At 37.5% G+C, this 8,233-nt stretch overlaps 1 non-coding gene across 1 annotated transcript; it reads right to left on the reverse strand.

Annotated features, from left to right (window-relative positions):
• Window positions 1-5,245: 5,245 nt before the first annotated feature.
• On the reverse strand, window positions 5,246-5,320 carry Trnal-caa. Its single transcript has one exon. It is a non-coding gene; the product is annotated as a tRNA-Leu (tRNA).
• Between the last annotated feature and the right edge of the window lie 2,913 nt (window positions 5,321-8,233).

Raw genomic sequence — 8,233 nt, forward strand, 5'->3', positions numbered from 1 at the left:
CCCAACTGTATAGTACACAACACCCTGTGTGTAGCAGATTACAACCTGTTTTTGTTGCTACTTTGTGCACCATTCATAGGAATAAATCATGTTTTGTGCCTGTCAAAATTCTGGGCCACACAGCAAGCAGGAAAGTGTGTCTGTGCTTGAGTGCTGCATTGTGGACCTATAATGTATCTCACAGTTATAGTTATTAAGGGACAATGCCTACTGTTGCAGCCACTGCACCTTCTTCTCAAGAAGTTATGAGTGGAGGCTGAATAGTAACCAGGTGAAATTTTCCCACAGAGATATATGTGAAAATTCTTGACACTGTATGTGACAGACAATGCCTGTTTCTCTGTTTGCAAGTAATTTTGCTGTGCTCCATTTAATGTTTTGGATGCAAAATTGATGTACTGCTCTGTACTTTTGGCATATTTGTGGGAAAGAACTGCACTATGCCACACTTTTACGCATCAGTGGCAAACATTGAGCATTTTACCAGACTGAACACTGCTAAACAAGGGACCAGCATAAGGCTCTTTTTAAGCTGCAAGAAAGCTTTCTGACATGCTTCTGACCACACAAATTTAATACTTTTTTATGCTTTTGATTAAATTGGTAGGAAATCTGGACCAAGTTGGGAATGAATTTTGCATAATAATTAACTTTGGCCAGGCACAACTATTCCTTTAAGGTTCCTAGGAATGGTAAGTTACTCATTTTGTCCATATGATGTTACATGGGTGTGAGCCCTTCTTTAGTTAATATGTCCTAGGTATTTAACACTTGGTTCAAAGAAACTACATTTGCTGATCAAGAATTTAATCCAAGTAGTTGAAACTACTCAAACAACTACTGTGGATTTTGTGTGCTGTCCACATGTTCACCCTGAAATGGAGTGAGGTGGAAATCTTCCACCTGCCGTCGTTGGGCTCCTATTAATAACTATATTTTTTCTCATTTTTCATTTTGAGTCTAGTTATTCACATAGTGTTATTAATTTTATTTATTTACATGTCAAGTTCCACAGGACGAAATTGAGGAGTAAATCTCCAAGGTCATTAAACATGTCAGTACATAAAATTACAACATAAAAGTAGTAATAGATAAAAATAAAATATTTATGAACCTGAAAAAAAGTCAATCCATAAGTTGAAGTAATCACAATGAACAATACAGCAAGAATCAGCTTAATTTTTCAGGAACTCCTCGACAGAACAGAAGGAATGACCCAGTTTTAATTTGAAAGAGCGTGGATTACTGCTAAGATTTTTGTGTATTATGTAGTATACTACCCCAAACTGTCAAAATATTATTAAGATAATATTTCATGCAAAGGAGTTATTCAGATAATAATATTCAATACATTGATTACAGTGATGTGTTTAGTTGCACTGGAAATCATATTGATTAATAGTAGTGGACAATAGGAATTATCGTAATGGTGTGTAATGGTGGATTCTGACTGAGCTAAGCAGTAATTTTGGAGATACTGATGCATACCATTAGAAAGCTATGACTCCAGGCTTCACAGTAACATGTTTAAATTTTCTGAAAAGTAATTAACAGATAATCAGTATTAAAGTTCAATACATCCGGTATTACTTTTATTTTTTGAGCAATTGTACCTGCTTAAATTCCAAGTTTGACATTATAATTTATTTTCCCTGATTTCTAAGGACTGAATGACACCCTTTATGACAAAATTAAGCCACTGATTAAGAATTTGCATAAATTGGCATTATTTCAGATACAGCAACTATACTTGTAAATAGCCAGTTCTGAGCATAAATACACAAAATATTTATGTAACCTTTTGTAATTTAGTAACTATGCATTATGTAAACCAAATTATTATCTGAACATATATCTAATACAATTTAGTACACAGACATCTAGCAGTTTTAAAAAACAAATATATTTCAAAATCCAAAAATATTCATACTCATGTCTATAAGCAGTCTACCCCACTGAAAAATCTTCAGTCCATTCCCAGTAGCACCACTTGGTTCATATCATGTAGTCAAGTTTGTGTTGAAGTAGGAACATGCTAACATTTTTATATTGGTATCCACAATTGTGTTGTGAAGTTGGTGCCTAAAAAGTACTATGCTAACTTTTCAGTGTAAGTTGGTGCTCATTTGGATCAAGTTATTAATTGAAAGATATAAAAGTGTGTTTGTCATCATATTCAGGGAAAATTAATATGTCCATGTCATTTTACTCATTGATCACACAGCTGTGTGCAATTTTCATCTACAGAAACTTTTTTTTTGGTTGTTGTGAGCATAAATTGTGTTTACCAGATGGCACTTTGTAGATGTGTCTGATGCAGCACGCTATGAATTCCTCTCTTGTGCCAACCTTTTCATCTCAGAGTAGCAGTTGTAACTATACCCTTAATTATTATAAATGGTGATGTTAGTAAGTAACTCTGCTCAGATGACTGTGCTTTACAAACTGATTTTTGAGGTTGGGAGTTTCATGACAAATGTGTCCACTGAAACTACCACTGAATGTGTGGGCTAGCCTGGTTTTCATGCAATGTAAACAGCAGGATTAAGGTACTGGTGCTAGACTGATGTGAATATTCTGACATGTTAAGTATTTCATAGCATTTTGTGATGATTTAATTTTCTGGTTGAATGAGAGTACCGGTAGTGCTCAGATTTGGGTAGACTAGTGGGGCTATGATTTAGTACAACTTCCATACCCTTAATCTTGATTTGAATAGTAATTAAGTTATTTGATGGTGACTAATCTTTTTTCATAATGCAATGGTTAGTAAATCTATGCTACTACACATCTTGAGTTTTCGCTATTTTGCAGATGAGAAAGAGACCCAAATCTTTCAAGTTTAACCAGATTCAGACAGTTATGACTTAGATTAATATTTTGGTAGTGTAATGTGCAACTGATTTAAAATAATTTTGTAGCCCACATCTTTCATACTATAGTCAATTTTAGAGCTAATTATTGTAATGTTATGAGAACTATGTAATTATTTATGATGTAATGACTATCATTTGCCATTATTGTTAAACATTTTTTTATACTTAGTTAGATGTAAAAGTAAGTGTATTAAAGCAGGATATTTTGTCTCATTTTTTCATGTACTGTGGTGGAGGAGAACTACCTCCAAGGGAACTGATAGTGGTGAATTTCCTTACTAACTGCCACTAGGACCTGTTGAAGGCATGGACAACTTGGTGAGAAAGTGTGTAAAAGCTCATTGAAAAAGTGAAAATGCTTGTGAAAAATACTGAACATTGAGAAAGTGAAACTGTCTATCTTTCTTTTTTTTTCTTTCTTTCTTTTTTTTTTTTTTTTAAAAAAAAAAAAAAAAGGAAGTGCAGTATAGTTTAGTTTTTTTCAACCCATGAGGATTTATTTTGTTTAGCAAGACAGGACTTGTATAAAGTGATATGTATCTTAAAATGAAATCTTCGCTTACCCAAAAAGGACATCACTTATGATGAAGATGCCTAATTTTTGTTAAAAGTATAACTTGTGGATATTTTATGTAAATGTACAATACACTGTATGTAATTATTTTGTATGGGGATTTTCGTATGGCCACTTCACATAAGTATAAATTTGAAAAAAAAACATTTGTACTGTAGTTTTGAAATGATTTCTTATGTAATATTTGCTTGTGTGTAGATTTTAAACAAAATTTCTGGGGTTGCTTGTGGTCATTGAATTGTCAAGGTAGCTATTTGCAATATCTATCTGGTCAATCCAATGAGGGGGTGATGTGATGAAACAAGCTGGGATATTTTTACTTCCCCTCTTGTTTTGCCATATGACTCCTCAACATTTATTTTTTTATTTTCAACTAATTACCATTAACATATGTGAATATAACCTGCATTTTCATATAAGAGAAAGGTTGGCCCTCAGTTTTACAATATTTAACACCAGATCTCATTTAGTGCATAGTTTTAGGTATGTAATTGATTTTCTAATTTACTTGGACTATTCATAGGTAGTATCTTTTGTTATAGGGTGAAATCAGTAATTGCAACTTAAATTCTTTTGTTGACGTATAAAGAAATATAAATTCTGTACTAATTATAAACATTTGGGCGACGAAACAATAGCATCCTTAAAGGATCTATTTGGCTCCATTCGAAAACATGTTAGCAAAACCAGCCCTTCATTAATTCCAAAGTAGTTTCCAGTTTTGTCAAAAGTATTGTTTACATAACTATATATGTTAATTTCATCATTTAAACAAATAACTCAGATGAAACCTTGCAAAAGAAGAACCTGTTAACAAAGATGGAATTTTTTGATGTTCAGTTAATTCAACAAGTTTTAATTGTAATTTCTGTAAATTTAACTTTAAACAATGTGTAGTTTAAGTACTTACTATTGTGATGATATAGAAGGGCTCAATTTTTGGTCCCAAGACAGTCTGTTCATGGCCGAGTTTCAGACAAGAGACCTGTGTTGGTTAGAACGACAACAATGAATCAACTTAACAGTGAAATAAGTGTTACACCAATAGGCCATGTGTTACAGCAATGACAGTGTCTGTTCCATACGTATCTGATTATTCTGAAAGAATAGTGATTTTTGTGGTTAGGTTTTTACTGCTCATAGATGATCAATAGTAAACTATTGTAGCAGTATGTGGAGATTTTCCTGAAAACTATTAATGAGGCTTATCGAAAGTTAAACAAGAGTGCACTGGCCATATAACTGTGTATTATTGGGGGGTTGTGAACAGTGAAATTAAAGTACTGCAAAATACAACAGTGCACCTGTAACCTACATTATTTATAGTATTCAGTGTCGGAATTACAAACCCCATATTTCAGCCAACATAGTACATCAACACCGAGGACAACAAATCAAGAAACAAAGTAGGCGAACCACTACATGGCAGAATGAGATTTTCACTCTGCAGCGGAGTGTGTGCTGATATGAAACTTCCTGGCTGATTAAAACTTTGTGCCCAACCGAGACTCGAACTCGGAACCTTTGCCTTTCGCGGGCAAGTGCTCTACCAACTGAGCTACCGAAGCACGACTCATGCCCGGTACTCACAGCTTTACTTCTGCCAGTATCTCATCTCCTACCTTCCAAACTTTACAGAAGCTCTCCTGCGAACCTTGCAGAACTAACACTCCTGAAAGAAAGGATATTGCGGAGACATGGCTAAGCCACAGCCTGGGGGATGTTTCCAGAATGAGATTTTCACTCTGCAGCGGAGCGTGCACTGATATGAAACTTCCCGGCAGATTAAAACTATGTGCCCGACCGAGACTCGAACTCGGGACCTTTGCCTTTTGCGGGCAAGTGCTCTACCAACTGAGCTACCGAAGCATGACTCATGCCCGGTACTCACAGCTGTACTTCTGCCAGTATCTCGTCTCCTACCTTCCAAACTTTACAGAAGCTCTCCTGCGAACCTTGGAGAACTAGCACTCCTGAAAGAAAGGATATTGCAGAGACATGGCTTAGCCACAGCCTGGGGGATGTTTCCAGAATGAGATTTTCACTCTGCAGTGGAGTGTGTGTTGATATGAAACTTCCTGGCAGATTAAAACTGTGTGCCCGACCGAGACTCGAACTCGGGACCTCTGCCGTTCGTGGGCAAGTGCTCTACCAACTGAGCTACCGAAGCACGACTCATGAACAGTACTCACAGCTTCAATTCTGCCAGTATCTCGTCTCCTACCTTCCAAACTTTACAGAAGCTCTCCTGCGAACCTTGCAGAACTAGCACTCCTGAAAGAAAGGATATTGCGGAGACATGGCTTAGCCGCCGTCTGGGGGATGTTTCCAGAATGAGATTTTCACTCTGCAGCGGAGTGTGCGCTCATATGAAACTTCCTGGCAGATTAAAACTGTGTGCCTGACCAAGACTCGTACTCGGGACCTTTGCCTTTTGCGGTCAAGTGCTCTACCAACTGAGCTACCGAAGCAAGACTCACGCCCGGTACTCACAGTGCACACTCCGCTGCAGAGTGAAAATCTCATTCTGGAAACATCCCCCAGGCTGTGGCTAAGCCATGTCTCCTCAATATCCTTGCTTTCAGGAGTGCTAGTTCTGCAGGGTTCGCAGGAGAGCTTCTGTAAAGTTTGGAAGGTAGGAGACATGATACTGGCTGAAGTAAAGCTGTGAGTACCAGGTGTGAGTCGTGCTTTGGTAGCTCAGTTGGTAGAGCATTTGCCCGCAAAAGGCGAAGGTCCCGAGTTCGAGTCTCGGTCGGGCACACTGTTTTAATCTGCTAGGAAGTTACATTACATGGCAAGTGGTATATTAATCTAAAATTTGTGTGTTTTTTTTTTTTTAGTATCTACAGGTAATTGAAAATAGGCATAAGTGGGATAAATCACTAAAAATAATGACCCCAGCTAATTTTGCCAACAAATATCAGTGACTTCACTGCAGATGTGTCCAGCTATAATTCTGCCATTGCTCAATTAATTTCTATCTGCAGTGTGAGCTTCTGCATCCTGTCTGCTGCTGCTATTGGCACCATTTTGATAGCATGCAGTGTGCTTGCAGCTCTTGCTGTTGTTCCCCACTAGCCATGGCAGGCACTTCTTCCTATTTGTGCTGGCTGCCAATGATGAGGGCAGGGATGATTAGCTATTGCTGTAACTAGTTAATCTTGCCTCACTGGTCTACTAGATGGTCGGGTGCTCAGTAAATCATATAATTATGTTGCTTGGCTGCCATCAGTTGATTATAGAACACAATAGTGATTACTACTACTATGGCTAACACTACAAAAAAGAAAGTCAACACCAGAAGTATCATGAAGAATTGCTTGCACTGATGCTGTTACACTGCGAGCTTTTGTAATTTTTAGCATATCACACCGGGTTCAAACAGATGAGAGTCTAAATCCTTCACACTAACTTCTCTGTAAGGAACCAGATGTATAATAACATCATGGATTAATGATTCTGCATATGATGTGACGCGTTGGTTACAGGAAAGATTACATTTGTAGTGTTCTTTAAGTTTTTGAAACATATGGCAATTGGATGGGAACAAGTTGGGACATTATAGAAGATGATCAATAACAGTGAACTCAAGGTGTTAGATTATGACAGATGTCACAGCATTCATGTGTGGTCTGGCAATGTTATGCTGAAGGAGAGGGTGCTCCATGTATGGATGAACTCTTTGATTTCAGAATTCAATTACCACATGCTGTTTCTCACGTACCAAAATAGTTACATTACACACCTCCATGTTACACACTTCAGTTTGGAGCCCTTTAGTATCAGAGGGCTGCAAATATGTAGACATCAAGAATAAAGATTTACAATATTAATAACATTTTTTATTTAAAAAGCTCTAAGAGTTTTCACATAAAAAATCAGAGGCTTTACTTTTCAGCACACCCTCATATAATTAGAAGACAGTAGGACTGTAATCTGATTTCCAGGGTCAGTTATTTGGCGTGCCTTGCAGTGAAGAAGAAAACAATGTAAACAGACCTCCCAACTCTTGTTATCTCATCAAAACAAGTAACTGGTTGCAGGGGAGACGATACTGCTGCAACTGAAGACTGTTGTTGGTTTTGCAGTCGTTGTAACAGCAATCCCTGCTGTTGCTGTCATTAAAATTCCCACTGCTTTTCTTGCTGTTGTCATTGCTGTTGCTCCAGTTGTCATTGCTGTTGCAGCCATAACTGCTGCCACCATAAATTTAGAAACTCAGGACCCATGCCCCATAGTGAATAGATGCATGGAGGGAAGTCATTGACATCACTTTTCTGTACTACTCAGCATAAGTAGAACACAGTTTATGATTACTGACACTGGAAATTATGCAGAGATCGGGAACAAACTGGTAGTTCCTGTGGTCAATGACAGTGGAGCTTGTGAAGTGAATGACTAGTCAGAAGCAAAGTCCAGAGCATAGCACTCACAAACAGTCCAGTTGGTGACTAAAATCAGAAAATGAAAATACAGACAAAGTCAATTACTCTACTATGAATGGCATGTAATTAAGGCTTCAGAGTACAGTGAGATCTCCTGGACAAGTATGGGGCCATGGTACTTATGGTGTCTGTCACATTAGTGGACAGGTCCATGTACTATGACAATGGTGATGGTGGCAGCACCCTCTGTGAGAGTGAGATGTAACCATGGTATGAAGCCTGAGTACCTGACATTTCTTCCACATCAGTTGGGCTTGGTGGTGAATCTATATCATTGGCGGATACTAAGTCATAGTTTCTTCATAAACTGATAGGGAATGTTTTAACATGTTAAA

The sequence above is a fragment of the Schistocerca americana genome, chromosome X, assembly GCF_021461395.2.
Source record: "Schistocerca americana isolate TAMUIC-IGC-003095 chromosome X, iqSchAmer2.1, whole genome shotgun sequence".
Lineage (NCBI taxonomy): Eukaryota > Metazoa > Arthropoda > Insecta > Orthoptera > Acrididae > Schistocerca > Schistocerca americana.